The sequence below is a fragment of the Eretmochelys imbricata genome, chromosome 18, assembly GCF_965152235.1.
Source record: "Eretmochelys imbricata isolate rEreImb1 chromosome 18, rEreImb1.hap1, whole genome shotgun sequence".
NCBI classification, from domain to species: domain Eukaryota; kingdom Metazoa; phylum Chordata; order Testudines; family Cheloniidae; genus Eretmochelys; species Eretmochelys imbricata.
In genome coordinates this window covers 151,275-170,149 of record NC_135589.1, presented here as the reverse complement: position 1 = coordinate 170,149, position 18,875 = coordinate 151,275, and positions in this window count along the sequence as shown.

The following is an 18,875-nucleotide window of genomic DNA, read 5'->3' as shown; positions in this document are numbered from 1 at the left end:
ACCTAAAAGAAAGCAATCTCCAAATGAAAAATCTGCCACAGCACCTAGAGTGCCAGACTGCGAGGCACTGGGAACATCCGATACCAAGACTTCCCAAGGAGCTGAAGACCCTATGCGGGCAAGCTCTAATGGAGGTGCATGCAGCAAAATCAAGTCTCCCAGCTCAGCACCTATGTGGCTGAAGAAAACCTCGGCACCGAGCAGTACAATGGTGCCACCTGCTGTATCTATGCAGCACAGCTCTAAGTCACTGGCACCAACAGCTTCAACTCTAATTCCTGGTCAGTGCATGATGCTGTCCCAGCACCGAACTTCACGGTCCCACAGCAATTCATGAGGCATGCGGACCTGATAGTGGCCTCAATGCCTGAATCTCCTTTACTCAGTACCGACGGTACCCCATCTAGACCGGGACCAAGCCTGGTAACCACTCCCTGTGGATCAGCCCCTCCTGTCTCCAGTGATGAGGAAGGAGAGGATGAGGCAATAATATACACTCCTTGCCACTCCTCATTTAAACCTGCACCTTCTCATCACCAAATATCTACAGACATGGGCACCGCCCCCTATACCATTCCCACCCAACTGGCCATACTGGCATCCATGGGCAATGTATAGGGCCCAAAACTTCAAGCCCCCTAACTCACGTAGGCCCAGAGCGACATGATCCCCTTCACAAACTGTCCCAGCACCCTAAAAGACACAAGAGGAAGAGACTGAGGAGCCTGAGGACACAGCTGAAGGTGACACTCTGCCGCCCACTCACATCTCATTTTCATCACTGGACAAAACAATAATGCCACCCTCCTCCACTACGGGGGATGATTTCAAATCTTTTCAAGACCTCTTCAAAAGGGTAGCTGAATCCCTGGACATTTCGCTGGCACAACTACCAGAAACCCAACACAAGCTCATGCACGTACTCCAGGCACCCCCAGCGGCAAAGATAGCTCTGCCAATTAATGATGCTATCATGGAGCCTGCAAAAATAATCTGGCAGAAACCTGCTACAGCCCCTCCCTCATGTAAGAGGTCTGACAAAAAGTATTATGTGCCAGCAAAAGGAGCTGAATTTTTATTCACGCACCCTGCACCAAACTCTCTCGTGGTGGATGGGGCCAATTAAAGGGGAAAACAACATGAGTCCAGAACGATCCCTTATGATAAGGACTGGAAAAGGCTAGATCAATTCAGACAGAAAACCTACTCCTCCGCCACACTCCAGTTCCAAATGGCCAATAATGCCGCCTTACAGGCAAAATACACACATTATCTGTTTGCAAAAATGTCAGAATTTATTGAAAGTTTACTTGATGACAAAAAATACACCTGATGACATTTCTGAAGAGTCTCATCACCAGGACGGCCATACAGGCCTCTCTTGACTCTGCAGACACAGCAGCCTGGTCCATCGATACATCTGTGGTCATGTGCTGTGTATCCTGGCTCCACCTTTATGGGTCCCCAAGGGAAGTCCAAGCAACTGTTGAGGACTTACCCTTTGAAGGGCAAAAATTATTTGCAGACAAAACCAATGTCTTTCTACACACCTTAAAGGACTCAAGGGCGACCTTAAAAACCCTGCACATATATGTACCTTCAAATATAAAGAAACAGAGCAGGTTTTACAACCAGAGATTTCGGTCTATGCCATACTCCCAGCCACAAAGACAGTACGATCAACGGTGTAAACAAAAACAGAACAGACGTCAAAAGAGTCAAAATCATTCTTCAACGTCTCAACCATCCATTTCCAGACAATCATTTTGAAGGTGTGGTCGAGGGCACAAGACCTCAATACTCTCTCTGATTCTGGAATCAGATATGGTTCCCCACCCATTCAGAAACTGTCTGTCACCATACTACCCAGTCTGAACACCACCACAACAGACAGATGGGTTCTAGAGCTTATTCAGAAGGGCTACCCCATCCCCTTTATTTCTGTCCTACCTGCCCACTCCCCTTTCCTGTTCCTCTTCAGGGACCCCTCTCATGAGCACCTGTTACAACAGGAAATAAACCACCTCATACAATTTGGTGCCGTGGAACCCATACCATCCCAACACAGGAGGAGAGGTTTTTATTCCCATTACTTTGTAACTCAGAAAAAGAACGGTGGTGGCGGGGGTGGAGACCTATCCTGGCTTTACGAAAACTCAACAAATTCATGAGAACACAGCGTTTCAAAATGGTGACTAACCACAATAATTCTGACATTAGAGAAAGGAGATTGGCTTTCAGCCCTCGACTTCCAGGACTCTTATTTTCATATTACCATTCACCCGTCACACAGAAGATTCCTGAGATTCACCCTAGGGAAACAGCATTTCCAATACAGAGTACTACCCTTCAGCCTGTCCACTGCCCCAAGAGTTTTTTCCAAGGTTCTCGCTGTCATTGCAGCTCACCTTTGCAGACAGGGAGTGATGATATTTCCATACTTAGACGACTGCCTGATAAGGGCACCAATGCAGCAAGGAGCAATAAACATGACTCAGACCACAATAACCCTGTTCATGGACCTAGGGTTGCAAATAAATGTACAAAAATCCACACTAGTTCCTGTCCAAAAGTTGGAATTCATAGGGGCCTACCTCAGTTGTCTCACAGCAACAGTAATGTTACCCCAACAACGCTTCCTTACTCTAGTCAACCTAATTTCAACAGTGTTAGACACCTCAGAAACATCTGCCAGAACATGTTTACAACTCTTGAGGCACATGTTGGTAACAACCTTTGTTGTAAAGTATGCCAGACTCCACATGAGATGCTTACAGGCCTGGCTTCGAACAGTATATATACCACACAGACACTCTCTCAACAGATGCTTCACAAATGCCACACAGAGTAAAAGTCTCATGGTCTTTTAACATGGTGGACACAAACACAGAATGTCTGCTCAGGAGTCCCTTTCCAACAAAAAGCTCCAACCATGACAATCACGACAGAAGCTTCCCTAGTTGGTTGGGGGCATATCTACATGACAATACGATCCAAGGCCACTGGTCCCCAGCAGAGTCCAACCCACACATAAACTTATTGGAGCTAAGCACAGTCCGAAATACACATGAGCACTTTCTCACAACAGCAGATCAACTAAGTAGGGATTTTTCACAAACCCACGAGATGATCCTGGAATTCTCAAAGCCATATTCAAACTATGGGGTTCCTCACTCAGAATGCCAAGTGCCCATAATATTGCTCCCAGGCCGGATTGGGACACCACTCCCTAGGCAATGCGCTCCTCCTAAAATGGGAGGTGCCACTGTTGTATGCATTTCCCCTGACTCCACTCCTAAGCCGAGTCATTTACAAGATCAGGCAGGACAAATCCATGGTCATTCTCTTTGCACCCTCATGGCCCAGACAAACATAGTTCCCATACCTGCATCAGATGGCAGTGAAAACATTTCAAACCCTTCCCTTCTATCACAAGATGCAGGACGCATCCGTCATCCCAACCTCACAGGACTCCATCTCAAGGCCTGGTTACTCCATGACTGACAAGAGTCAAGAAGGACTGTTCTGAGGAAGTGAAAAATATATTATTGAAGAGTCAGACACTAAGCACAAGAAAGACATATATCCATAAGTGGAAATGATTCTGCACTTGGTGCCAGGACAAACAGATCTGTCCACAGTCAGCCCCACTACCAAGAATCCTTGACTATATACTGGGACTTAAAAAATCGTGGCTATCCACAAACTCCATCAGAATACACTCGACTGCTATCACCTCCTTCCACAACAAGGTGGATGGAGTCACTATATTTGCTCACCCAATGATTAAATGCTTCCCTAAAGGCACTTATCCCACACTAAGAAACCGTACACCTATGTAGGACCTCAAACTTGTTCTCATGGAAAAACATTTGAACCCCTTGTAACTTGCTCCTTGTTGCACTTATCAGTGAAGGTGGCTTTCCTCATTGCCATCACGTCCGCAAGATGGGGTGGGAGAATTAGGTGCCCTAATGGCACACCTACCTTATACAACATTCTTTAAGGATAAAGTAATCCTACAACCGCACCCTAAATTCATACCTAAGGTCACCTCCCCTTTTAATTTAAATCAGCCCATTTACTTACCTGTATTTTTCCTGAAGCCACATGCTGACGGGAGGGAGGCCTCCCTCCACATGCTAGATGTTCGTAGAGCATTAGCTTTCTGCTTAGAAAGAACAAAAACTTTCAGAAAAATCACCTAGACTATTTGTTTCCCCATAACAGAATGCTCAAGGGGCCAAACCATATCAAAACAGAGACTTTCCAAATGGATATCTGTATGTATGCATTTGTGCTACCAAAACAACAATCTGCAACCCCCCTCCCCCCTGCCCCCGCCTCCAAGAGTCCATTCACACTCCACCAGAGCGTTAGCAACATCTGTGGCTTTTCTCAATAATGTACCTAACATTGACATTTCCAAAGCAGCTACCTGGGCATCAGCCTATACGTTCACTAAACAGTATGCTTTAGAACAACAATCAGTAACAGATGCTCAGTTTGGACTTACGGTGTTATCCACCATCAATAAACCAACTCCAAAGCCACTCCCCTCCACTGAGGGGCACTGCTCAATAAAGTGAAGCACCCACAGGAACATGAAGAAGAAGAGAAAGTTACTCACCTTGTGCAGTAACTGAGGTTCTTTGAGATGGTTGTCCCTGTGGGTGCTCCGTTACCTTCCCTCTTCCCTTCTACTTAAGAGTTTCACGCCAATTCTCTGGGGTAGAGAAGGAACTGGGAGACAGTTGGCTGTGCACCCACTATGTAACTGCTTGGAGTGGTACAAGAAGGCTGTGGCATGTGCATGGCCCAACCGGTCACTGCTGCTATAAATCTCGAATTGCAAGTGCAGGGTGTCAAGACACCTAAAGTGGAGCACCCACAGGGACAACGATCTCAAAGAAGCTCAGTTACTGCACAAGGTAAGTAACCTTTTGTTCTTTACTCCAGACTCCTGTGAATATGGGAGTAAGTTATTGATCAGTGTGAAAGACTATACTAGACATTACTTCAGTTAACATCTAGCTCCTACTGGCGCTGGAATGCTACAATCTTGTGCACTGGTTGCGTGCCGCCTAAGAAGTGGCCGAATCAAAGTCACTCTTATTGGTGGAGCTGGCAGGGCCCCTTGTTATCAGATGTTTGGCTGCATGTGTGTGTTCTTCCTGTGTGCTGTCTCAGCTCTATGCAGACAGCTGGCACAGCAGACCTCGAACAAACTGTCCAATGACCACAAGATCCATTAAGGTACAAAAGCACCAGGCCAGGTTTATTGTCGACGAAGCACAGTAATAGCACCTGGCAGACTCTACGAGGATACTAAGACATGTCTGCCCGTGACAATGGACGCAGCTCAGTGAATGGCGGCACTTTCCATTCCGCCCTCAGCTGGACAAAGATACTCCCTCTAAAAATCATCTTTATACCCTGATACCAACAAGTTATGTACTGCCTCTGACATAGTTACTACCCCCTGACATGGCTAGTTATCACCCATCACCTTGTACATGTTGGTTGGATCAAAACGTCTCTATTACATACTGTCATCCTGACCTTAGGAGGGGTCAGTGTGTTTTTGTTATTCTTGGGAAATGTTTTTTTACCATTCTTGATGGCGGGATGTTCTAGTACCACTTGATATTGGGATGTTTTGCGTGAGTACTCTGCTTAGCACTTCTCAGGAATGTGTATTTCTGCAATATCAGCCCTGTTCTTGCTTGATTCTGTGAGCAGGTCCTGCCTCATACCAGACCTCTGATACAAGGGCTTATGTTTCAGGTTCTCTTCCTACTACACCCCCTATCTGTACAGTTGCCCCACATTTCCCATTATTGGACCCTTTTTTCAGTTGGCTTATAACTTCACCAAACTTTAACCATTCAGACTGAAATTTTCCATGTCAGGTGAGTGCCTCAGGATGAATTGTTTTAGAAATTTTCTTCAGAAATGGTTCAACCATTTATGAAAATGAGATTAGGAAACAATGTTGTTTTGCTTAAATTAAATATTTTTTTAATAATTAAGAAGCTCTAGTACCTCCATGCTTTGGAGCAAGGGCTTGAAATTTGGCAGGGGTACCATAGAATATCAGGGTTGGAAGGGACCTCAGGAGGTCATTTAGTCCAACCCCCTGCTCAAAGCAGGACCAATCCCCAACTAAATCATCCCAGCCAGGGCTTTGTCAAGCCTGACCTTAAAAACCTCAAAGGAAGGAGATTCCACCACCTCCCTAGGTAACGCATTCCAGTGCTTCACAATCCTCCTAGTGAAAAAGTTTTTCCTAATATCCAACCTAAACCTCCCCCACTGCAACTTGAGACCATTACTCCTTGTTCTCTCATCTGCTACCAGTGAGAACAGTCGAGCTCCATCCTCTTTGGAACCCCCTTTCAGGTAGTTGAAAGCAGCTATTAAATCCCCCCTCACTCTTCTCTTCTGCAGACTAAACAATCCCAGTTCCCTCAGCCTCTCCTCATAAGCCATGTATTCCAGTCCCCTAATCATTTTTGTTGCCCTCTGCTGGACTCTCTCCAATTTTTCCACATCCTTCTTGTAGCATGGGGCCCAAAACTGGACACAGTACTCCAGATGAGGCCTCACCAATGTCAAATAGAGGGGAACGATCACGTCCCTCGATCTACTGGCAATGCCCCTACTTATAAGGCCCAAAATGTCATTAGCCTTGGCAACAAGGGCACACTGTTGACTCATATCCAGCTTCTCACCCACTGTCACCCCTAGGTCCTTTTCTGCAGAACTGCTGCCGAGCCATTCGGTCCCTAGTCTGTAGCGGAGCATGGGATTCTTCCGTCCTAAGTGCAGGACTCTGCACTTGTCCTTGTTGAACCTCATCAGATTTCTTTTGGCCCAATCCTCCAATTTGTCTAAGTCCCCCTGTATCCTATCCCTACCCTCCAGCATATCTACCTCTCCTCCCAGTTTAATGTCATCTGCAAACTTGCTGAGGACGCAATCCACGCCATCCTCCAGATCATTAATGAAGATATTGAACAAAACTGGCCCCAAGACCGACCCCTGGGGCACTCTGCTTGATACCGGCTGCCAAGTAGACATGGAGCCATTGATCACTACCCATTGAGCCCAATGGTCTAGCCAGCTTTCTATCCACGTTATAGTCCATTCATCCAGCCCATACTTCTTTAACTTGCTGGCAAGAATACTGTGGGAGACCGTATCAAAGCTTTGCTAAAGTCAAGGAATAACACGTCCACTGCTTTCCCCTCATCCACAGAGCCAGTTATCTCGTCATAGAAGGCAATTAGATTAGTCAGGCATGACTTGCCCTTGGTGAATCCATGGTGACTGTTCCTGATCACTTTCCTCTCCTCTAAGTGCTTCAGAATTGATTCCTTGAGGACTTGCTCCATGATTTTTCCAGGGATTGAGGTGAGGCTGACTGGCCTGTAGTTCCCCGGATCCTCCTCCTTCACTTTTTTAAAGATGGGCACTACATTAGCCTTTTTCCTGTCGTCCGGAACCTCCCCCGATCGCCATGAGTTTTCAAAGATAAAGTATGCCTGTTGGTGTTGAAAAACTGCCAAATTTAGGCCAAGTTATCCTCCTCTGAAAAAAATCTGAGTTCACATATGCTCAGTAAAGGCTTGTTAACGTTTGGGTGTTAAATTCTTCAATGACACCATTTGTGGTGTGCATGCTCCAACTCAGGACTGCAGGGGCTGACCAGGACTTTTCCTGCAATTGTTGCTCCCAGCTGCTGCAGACCGCTGTAGCTCTGGGCATGGGACCTCAGAGCAAGGACACTCTGCCCCATTTTCTCAGTGCGCCCCTGATGGTGCCCAGGCAGCATGGAGTAAGTGCTTGACTCAAGCAGAAGTGACAGCATCCAGTCCACGGGGTTTGGTGTGGGGTACAGAGGGAGTAAATTGGGACATCATATGATGATCTGTGAGGGGAAACTGGAACTATCTAGGTGAGGAGGCTAGGACTGAGAGAAGGAACCAGGATAGGGAACCAGAATGGAATCAGGTTAGGGAGAATAAGGGTATAAGGGTCTGTGACCACCAGAACACATACTCACCTCCCGAGTCTGGAATACAACTCAGGATTTCTGAGTCTCAGGCTTTGGCTACATGACAGCTTACAGTGGCACCAGTGCATTCTGGAGCTGACACAAGTGCTCTGAAGTGCCATTTCAAAAGATCAGTGTGTGGTTATAATTTGACCTTTGCACTTACAGGGATTTTTTGAGACTGTGGGGGAGCAAGAAAATTGTAGATTTCATAAGGGAGTTAAAGCAAGTTTTGCTCATTTTCAGAGTACTGAGACACCCACCACCCTGCTGCCCTGTGAGTCCAGCCTGACTGAACAGTGTCTCTAGCCAAAAAGGATCTGCAAATGCATGAATTCTTTGCCACTCAGATTATTCCTATAAAGTGTTAACCTAGCAGCCTAGTTGGGAGAGCAAATGCTGACACTGAGTAGGAGTAATCTAAGGCCTTCTCTATACAGATAGAACTGGTTGGAAATTGTTCCATGCTAAGAGTTTGCCTGGTCAGTGTGGATGGGACATTTCAGAGCTGGGGAGTAGAAGGCTTGATGTCAGAGTTTAACTTCTGTCCTGCTGTGCTGCCAGATGTAACTGCTGAGACTCCTAGTCCTGCTTAACTACCTCATGTCATTTTCATGAGACCACAGTGACTTGGTTTAGGCATAGTTTATAAATAGTTAGTGTGAATGTGACTAGGACAGTTTGCTTACAGAAGTTATATTAAATCTCTGCAACTATCTGGGAAAATTCGCTGCCATTTTCTACATTTTCTCCCACGTCCCCCCAGGGCTGTAGTTACCATCTGTGCTAACAATAACATCATAGCGGTTTGTTGAAATAACTTCCTCATGGTTATTCTCTGCTGCAGAGGTGCCCAGGCTATGATCCATGGAAATCTGCTGGTGATACCATGTTGGCTACTCTTTCTTGTTTCCAGCTGCTAAATTGCATTTTAAAAAAAGCTAACACTACTACATTCAATAAAATCAGTACTTTCCTAATGGAACTTTTCCATGTAAGCAATTGCTGTAGCTGCTGCTGTGGGGTGTTATATAATTGCAAGCTCCACAAACAGTGTGGTTTGCACACAACTTGGCTGTCTCACCCTACTGCTCAGCAACGGTGTAATGGTAGAGTCTGTAATGAAATCTCACGTTACTAAGATTTATGCACTACAGAATATTAACTAGTATATAACTGAATGTTAAAAAGTACTACACTAACCTTGTCAAAGTGGGTGAGTATGTTTCGGGCTTTCTACAGAGGGAAATTGACTACTATTCCTTTGTGGACACTATTCCAGAATAAAGGTAGCAATTACTGTGGAATAAAGTGATTTTTATTCCGGAATAGAGTATCCCTACTGAGAGCTTTTCTGGAATAGTAATGGTGGAATAGTTTCTTCTGCAATAGCTATTACAGTCAATTTCTCCTGTAGACAAGCCTGGAGTGATACATTATTGTTTACTCTGTTTGCTTATTCCTTGCCTTGCAGATTTTAGCATTTGCAGTGGGTCTCTGTAGTGTGTTGGCAGTTATCCCTCCCAGTGTGGCTCAGCGGGAGGCCACTCTGCTTCACTAGTCACAGCAATCAAAGTTAAGCAGCAAGAGAATTAGCAAATCAACAGTCTCTGGCCCTGGCCCTTGTGGCGGGGCAGAGTAATAAGCAGTTTAAAGGCTCTAGCTGGCCGGGCAGGACAGAGCAATAAGCAGTCTAATGGCTCTGGCCTTCTGGCATGGCAGAGCAATAAGCCATTTTAAGGCTCTGGCTCTCAGGTAAGGCAGAACAATAAGCAAACACAGGCCGTCCAGCCTAAGGTAGGGAGGTTGCCATCCCCTGGGGTGGGGCTGGCAGCAGCGGGTAGGGGGACCCAGGCCCAACCTATTCCTCTGGTCCCTGTCCAGGGCCCTGACAGTAGCGGAGGGCTCCACCACTGGGTCAGTAGGGATCCCACCAAAACACACTGGCTCATGGTCTGACAGCAAAACCTGACTAAAGTCTGGCTCTTCTTAGAGTGCTTGCTCATGTTGCTTCCATTCTAGATGTGTGCATGCCCATTTGCACTGGTGTCAGAAGTTTTTGCCTGAGTGGTATCCATAGGACTAGCTCTGGTGCCCTTTGGAGTCCCATGTTCACACGCCAGTATATGAGGTGCTGCCAGCCCTACACCCTCTTAGTTTCTTCTTACCCATGACGGTTGGTCTGAGCGCCTTCCTCTTGCTTTGCAACTGTGATAGCAGTTCTATTTGCCTACTGGCTATTTCTCTTTGTATATAGTTGATAGTGTTAGATGTTAGGTTAGAGTCCCAACAGGGACTTTGCCCTGGGTCAGGGCATGCCCCATTCCTCAAGCTTCAAACCCTGCTCAGCTTGTAGTAAGCCTATGCTGGTTAGTGACCCTCACAGCAGTTGCTTAGTGTCTGTGGGAGTTGCACGTGAAAGAAAAGTGAAGACACTGGAATAATTTCAGGCCAAGGACCCAGAAGGAAAGGGACATTCCCCTAAGAGCCCTTCTCATGCAGGGCCCTTCACACCTCCCATGGCGTCGGAGCTGTCCTGCTCCGACTCAGCCCCAAGCACGTCTGCATCGTTGTGGAGTACCCCTCTGGCACTGAGCTCTTCTCGATGCCATTCCCCCTCCCTGGTGCCAGCAAAGTATCAGAATTGGGGTAGTCCCCCAATGTTGAGTAAAGAGGGGAAAAGAGTGGCTTGCAAAGGATCATGTTTGAGCCATCTGCCCACCCCGGAACATCAAGGGGAGGTCTCACCATCAAGACTGTTTAGCCCTCTTAGGCATGCACCTCTGACTGCATGGAGTGGTAGGGTACCCCGGCACCTAACAGTGCCTTCAGCATCCCAGGTCAGCCAGTCTGCTAGGCACCTTATGGCCCTACCACCTCTGCTTGTGCCACGGCCAACGGGAGAGACCATGAAGGCTCTCGCACCCAGTGGCAAGTCAGCCAGAGATCTGCCTGTAGCGGATGGAGTAGTGGTGGAGCGTCGCGGGTCCCCGGGGGAGACACTTAGATCCATCCATTGCAGCCGCAGTCTCTGGCTAGGCGATCCAGGTCTCTGGCACCATGTTCATGGCCCCACCGTGGTCCCCAGGAGCTGATTCCTCTGGGGATTTGGGAGGGGAATTTAGCCCCTCCCCATGTGAACAGCAGTCGCCGTGGATGCCAGATGCTACTGCGGAGCCCTCCACAAGTGCCTGGGCTCCCGATGATGCTAGTGCTGTACTCGCACTATTCATTTGCAGCTGCTTCAGAGAAATGACTGACAATGCTGGCACCAGGTTCAGACACTGGTGCGGGCTCCATAGTGGGGGCCGAGGAACAAGCACTGACACCACAGGGAACCTCCCCAGTAGGCGAGTCTGACCCAGTCCCTCCCGCTGTGGTGCCTTCATTATCCTAATCTCTGGATGAAGCATGGGGGGGGGGGGTCATCTCATTCTGCCCCTCCTGATGACTTTAGAGCACATCAGGATCTATTAAAGAGAGTGGCTGCTAACTTGGGCCTGCAGGCGGAGGAGCTTGCAGAGCCCAGGGACACATTATTTAATGTTTCGGCCACAGCAGCCCTGGGTAAAGTGGCACTTTCAATGCATGAGAGGGTCTTGAAAATAGCCAAGGTCCTTTGGCAAACCCCATCTTCCATACCGCCGACATCCAAAAGGGCAGAAAGGAAATATTTTGTCCCTACCAAGGGTTTTGAATATACACCTACCCTAATCTATACACCTACCCACCCGCCCTGGATCATTAGTAGTGTCCACAGCTAATGAAAGAAACAGGCAGTCAGGCAAGTGCCACGCCTGAAAATAAGGATGAAACGAAACAGGATCTGTTCAGAAGAAAAGTTTATTTGATAGCCAGTCTCCAACTGCAGGTGTCAAACCACGAGGCCCTCTTGCGCAGATATAATTTTAATTTGCGGGACTCTCTTAATAAATTTAAGGTCTCCTTCCCTCAGGACCTCGGTTCTGAGTTCGTGGCTAGCTAGGAGGAGGGCAAGGTGGTGTCAAGGGGCTCCCTCCAGATGGCTTGGGATGCAGCGGACATAGCAGCCAAGGTCATAGCCTCTGCGGTGGTCATGAGGCGCAGTTCATGGCTGCAGTCCTTGGAGTTCTCTCAAGAGATGCAACTGTCCATCCAGGACCTCCTGTTTGAGGAAAATGCTCTCTTCTCAGAGCAGACCGATGTAAGTTGCATGGACTAAAGGACAGATGGGCCATGCTACACTTGCTAGGCCTTTACACCCGGCAAGCTGCTAGGAAGCAGTTCTGGCTGCCCCTGCTGCCCAGGTCCTGGGGACTATCATGGCAGAGTGCCTATAGAAATAAGAATCAGGGCAGAGGTTTTAAACACCATCACGCTGCCTCCTCCCCCTCTCCATTTCAGTTGGGCCCTGCACGACATCAAGGGGGCCCTTGGCAGCCATTTTGAGGGTGTGCTCCAGGACAGCGCCCCAGTCAAACTGTTGGATCCATCCCCCCGTTTGTTCTCAAACCATTTATGTCCCTTCCTAGTTGTATCAAACCACTGGGTGCTGAACAATGTAGCGCTGGGCAATACCCTGCAGTTCTCCAGCATCCCCCCCCCCCCTTTCCTGGCCTTCTTCAGGGACCCTTCTCTCGAGCAATTCCTCGTGCAGGAGGTGGGAACCCTCTTGCGCCGGGGGGGGGGGGAGTGGTAGAGGAGGTCCCTCAAGACATGAGGGGGAAAGGGTTCTATTCCTGATATTTCCTAATCCCAAAGGCAAAAGGGGGCCTAAGAACCATTCTTGACCTGTGTCACCTCAACAAATATCTTAAGAAACTGAAATTTTGCATGGTTTCAGAGTAACAGCCGTGTTAGTCTGTATTCGCAAAAAGAAAAGGAGTACTTGTGGCACCTTAGAGACTAACCAATTTATTTGAGCATGAGCTTTCGTGAGCTACAGCTCACTTCATCAGATTCATCTGTATCTGATGAAGTGAGCTGTAGCTCACGAAAGCTCATGCTCAAATAAATTGGTTAGTCTCTAAGGTGCCACAAGTACTCCTTTTCTTTTTGCAAATTTTGCATGGTGTCTCTAGCCACCATCATTCTCTATTTAGATCCAGGACACTGGTACATCACCCTCAACTTTCATATTTCCATTTTCCAGAGCACAGACGTTGTCTCCGCTTTGTGGTGGGCCAGCACCATTTCCAATTCATGGTGTTACCCTTCGGCTTCTCATCTGCCCCGAGAGTATTCACAAACTGCATGGCACCTGTGGCCACCTACCTGAGGCATTGAGGTGTACAGGTTTATCCATATCTTGATGCCTGGCTCATCAGAGGAAGGTCTTAAGCCCAGGTGCAAAGCAGCCTCAATCTGGTGCACTCCACCTGTCATAATCTGCGTTATTAATAAATGAAAATAAATCAACTCTGACCCCTGGGCAGCATATAGAGTTCATAGGAGTAATACTCTACTTTACGCAGGCCAGAGTCTTTCTCCCAAAGGCCCATTTCCAATCTATGTCCTACCTGATCTCTCACGTGAGGGCCTACCCTTTTACTACCAACTGCATGTGCCTCAAGTTATTAGGCCACATAGCAGCTTGTACTCATGTGGTACAGCACATACAGCTTCATCTCAGATCCCTGCAAACATGCCTGGCATTGGTCTACATCCCCAACAGACATGATCTGGACTGGGTAGTCACGGTATCAGATCACATCCGGTCATCCCTGGAGTGGTGGTCGGAATGATGGGAGTTCCCTTCGCAGCCTCGTCCCCATCAGTGAATCTGGTCTCCATCTCTTTGGATCTGGGTTCTGGAGCTCGACGATCTCAGCACGTAGGGTCTCTGGTCACAAGATGATCGCGCTCGCCACATAAATGTCAGAGACTTCAGAGCAATGTGCTTGGCATGCCAGGCATTCCTGCCTCACCTGAGAGGCAAGGTGGTCCAAATCCTGATGGACCATACTGCCGCAATATTTTATATCAGCAAGCGAGGTGGATCCCACTTGTCAGCCCTTTGCCAATAAGCTCTTTGGTTGTGGGACTTTTGTGTGTAGCATGCCATTCATCTCGTAGCCTTGCACCTTCCAAGGGCTAGGACTGTGTTAGCAGATTGCCTCAGAAGGACCTTCTCATCTTGCCACAAGTGGTTGCTCCATCCAGAAGTAGTCAGCATGATCTTCCAGAGGGGTGGGACTCCACAGGTGGACTTATTTGCATCCAGGCAAAACAGGAAGTGCCATGTTTTCTGCTCGATTCACAGGATTGATGGAGGCTCCCTATTCGATACCTTCTTGTTCCAATGGTCAGGAGCTCTGCTGTAGGCCTTTATGCCAGTACCATTAATTCACAGTGTCCTCATGAAGATCAAGCAGGACAAGGCGAAGGTGATCCTGATAGCTCCGGCTTGGCCTCGCCAGCACTGGTTTGGCGTGCTGCTAGAGCTCTCAGTAGTGGCTCCACTACAGCTACTGCTCTGGCCAGACTTGCCTTCCCAGAACCACGGCCAGCTATTGAACCTGAATCTAGCAGGTCTGCACCTGATGGCTTGGTTGCTGAATGCTTGAATGTGGAAGAGCAGGCATGCTCGGCCTGCGTTCAACAGATCCTGATGGTTAGCAGAAAGCCCTCCACCAGGGTGACCTACCTAGCCAGGTGGAAGTGGTTCGCATGTTGGACCTCGGACCAAAATCTTCAGCCCAAACAGGCCTCATTCCAGTTGATTACTGCATTACCTTTCAGAGTAACAGCCGTGTTAGTCTGCATTCGCAAAAAGAAAACGAGTACTTGTGGCACCTTAGAGACTAACCAATTTATTTGAGCATAAGCTTTCGTGAGCTACAGCTCACTTCATCAGACGCATCCAATGAAGTGAGCTGTAGCTCACGAAAGCTTATGCTCAAATAAATTGGTTAGTCTCTAAGGTGCCACAAGTACTGCATTACCTTCTGCACCTCAAGCTTCAGGGCCTGTCTCTTTTGACAAACTACGCTTGGCAGCTATTTCAGCCTTCCACCCTTCAGTTCAGGGCAGATCAGTCTTTGCTCATAACATGACAGTCTGGTTTCTAAAAGGTCTGGAGCGGCTCTATCCTCAAGTTCTTGACCCTGTCCCACCTTGCAACCTGAACCTCATGCTGTCCAGGCTCACAGGTCCCCTCTTTGAGCCGTTAGCTTCTTGCTCCCTTCTGCTGCTCTCGTGGAAGGTCTCCTTTCTGGTGGCGATAACATTAGTGCATAGGATCTCTGAAATTAGAGCACTAACCTTGGAGCCGCCCTACACAGTGTTCTATGTGGACAAGATTCAACAGCGGCCACATCTGGCTTTTCTGCCCAAGGTAGTTTCGCAGTTTCACGCTAACCAGGACATATTCTTACCGGTCTTCTTTCCAAAACCCCATAAGTCAGACTAGGAGCATAGATTATACTCTCTGGATGTCAGGAGAGTGCTAGCCTTTTTATATTGAAAGGACTAAGCCGTACCATAAGTAGATGCAGTTCTTCGTCGTGGTAGTGGACAGAATGAATGGCCTTCCTGTGCCTGCTCAGAGAATCCGTGGATCACCACCAGCATCAGGTTTTGCTATGAACAGGCAAAGGTGCCACCACCGGTGATTGTAATTGCCCATTCAACCAAAGCGTAAGCCTCGTCAGCAGCCTTCCTGGCCCAGGTGCCAATTCAAGATATCTGCAGGGCTTCTACCTGGTCATTCATCCATCCATATGTTCATATCCATTACGTGATCACCACGCAGGCCCCGGACGATGCTGGCTTCGGTAAAGCAATATTGCAAACCGCACAACCGTGAACTCTGAGCCCATCTCCAGGGATACTGCTTGTGAGTCACCTAGAATGGAATCAACATGAACGAGCACTTGAAGAATAAAAAATGTGTTGCTCATGTCCATTCCATTACCCCTTCTCCTACCCCTCAGTGGGATTTACCAGCAAGAAGGAACTTAGAGGACATAGGGCCGGTTGCACCTCATATATTGGCATGTGAGCACAGAGGTCCCGAGGGTGCCAGAGCTGGCTCTATGGTTAAAAAGATTCCAGTAACCGTGAACATGGGCGCGCACACAGCTAGAATGGAATGGACATCTCAAAGAACAATAGTTACAAAAGGTAGGTAAGTGTTTTTGTTTTCCCCTGAGCTACTTCCTACCACAGTCTGGTTGGGCTTGGTAGTCAAAGATTCCTCTATCTCGCAGGGGTACTCAGAAGCCAGCAATCCTAACAGCTCCTCAGGATACTTGTCCGATGGCAGTCCCAGCAGCTCCTCAGGGTCCTCCTCCGGGGAAGGGGTTGACATCACTCAGTCCCTGGGCCAGGGGCCAGTGGCAAGGCAGAGATGACTGACTCCTCTGGCTCTGCCCCACCTGAGCTAGAGGCCCCGCCTCTTATACTTCCTGTCCTGCCTCTCAGCTTACGGCATGAGGGGTGGGCTTGGCCTGGCTATGCCCCCCAAAGGGCAGAGAGTGGTCCCTCTCTGGCTCAGAGGGAGGTCATTCCACCTCACTAGTCTCGCTGCCATCACAATGAATTCATGAGGTTCCACTAGACTGAGTTTAAGCCAGCCACACCATTGGCTTGGATGGTGGTAGCGTGTGTATTTTCAACAGTGTGTTCTTATGGAGTGGGAGGTTGAAGGACAAACTGCTGAATTACAGTTGTGTTATCTTACTTGGCAGAGTTTCACCTTTCAGAGATGGCTTCCTTGTTTACCTTTGTTGGCACCATCACATGCTGGCAATAATGCACTCTACAGGCTGTCACGCTGCCCAGACTTCCAGTGAGACAATCCAAGCTAATTCCAATAAAGGTAGCCCTAGGGCAGCCACCTCCGGACTAGATGTGTAGCAAAACCTCCCAGGGATGATTATTCAGGGAAGAGGAAGGAAAAAGTGTGACAGCCCTGCTATCCCTGTGTTAAACATTTGAAGATACCCAGTGTCAGCCTCCCAACTGCCATCCTGTCACTATGTGAAACACTCCCCTTGGCTTGGTCCTCTGTGTTCATGCTTCTCAGCACTGCTTCCTACTCGTACAAAGCAGCAGCAATTGTGCACGAGGCACAGAGTTTTCAACTCCTCCTGTCCTCTTGTCCTTCGTCATCTGTGATTGATACCAGTCATGTCCAGATCAAATTGTGATATCACAAAGAGTTATGAGGGCAAGCTCAGAGCAAATCACTTATGCAGTAGTTCGTCATTGGGAGCTGCTGAAATCTCCCTTCAAACTATGCACCTGCTGAACTCTTGTGCTGTCTCGGCTGATCCCTGGTATACCTCCTAATCCACAAATAATAAACTCTTCCCATTATGCTTTTCCTCTGTAGATCTCAAAGCACTCTGCAAAGGGGGATCTGCTTTCTTCCTCTTTCTGCCCAAGCTCCCAAAGGAAGGGCTTCTGCCAGATCATATCCTTTTGCAAGGACTGTTAAAGGCATCTTTCTTGGGGGAAGATTTCCATGCAGATTTCCATCACAAGATCCTTCTTCTGCTCCCAGACTGACCCTACCTTTAAGAAATCCTACTGAATCTCAGGTTTCAGAGTAGCAGCCGGATTAGTCTGTATCTGAAAAAAGAACAGGAGGACTTGTGGCACCTTAGAGACTAACCAATTTATTTGAGCATAAGCTTTCGTGAGCTACAGCTCACTTCATCGGATGCATTCAGTGGAAAATACAGTGGGGAGATTTATATACACACAGAACATGAAACAATGGGTGTTACCATACACACTGTAAGGAGCCAACCCCGCCGCCAACTGTTCCAGTGGGAAGGTCACCGAAATCAACCATAAAGGTTAGGGCAGTTCTGGGTATTCCACATCAAATTCTTTCCTGCACCTTGGCCTATAGGCTTCCAGCTGACAGCCTGGTTGTCAGGAACAGACCAAGTCTTGGAGGTAAAAATCGAAAGTTAGCTGACCACAAAGGTCATCCTTTTTGTTTTCACACATCACTCAGAGAGCAGGGCTGGGGATTTTATTCTGGTACTTCCTGGTCGACAAACGAACATGGGGCTTTCATCTAAACCTAGACCTTTGCATCCTCAACATGCAGATCTGCTGCAGAAAGTTCTGGATGGAAGCCACACCATCCAAATCCATCCTTGAGGCTACCTCATGGGAAATCTTGCCTCTGTGGACCTGAAGAATGTGTATGATCATGTCCCCATCCTCCCAGCCCACTAGCAACAGCTGCACTTTGCTCGGGCCAACTTACACTTCTTCTACCTCTGCTAAGGCCTACCCTTATTCTCCTCATAGCTAATTTACATCAGCAGGGTATTTACATTAACCTCTCGCTGATTCAAGCCTCTTCAGCCAAGCCTAGATCCACTCTAGGGACAATAGCCTATTGGACTGTTGGTTCTACATCAACTGAGAGAAGCCATTTCCTTTCCTCCCAGATTGTTATACATTTAGGCATGAGGATGAGGATAGAATCTCGTCAGCCTGGTCCTTCCTCTTAGCGGACAGAAACTAGTGTCTTCCAAGATCACATTCTCTTCCATACCTTGGTCAGACACATTCTGAAGCTGCTGAGTTGCTTTGCAGCCTGTCTGGACCTGGACTCATGGGCTGGTTTTCACTTGCACATCTTACACCACCTTCTGCTTCAGAGGTAGTACTCTGCGCTCCATGGAGGATCTCCTTCCTATCTCTATTGCGGCAGTACTTCCCCCTCCACAATGATGTAGGCCTGAGCATCTCTCAACCATATTAGCATGATCACAGTTGCCACACTGGTAGGTTGGGGCCATGTTTGAGTGGGTTGCCCTCCCACTCTCTTTGTCACCAAACTTGAATGTCAGCGCTCCGGAGCTCCTCT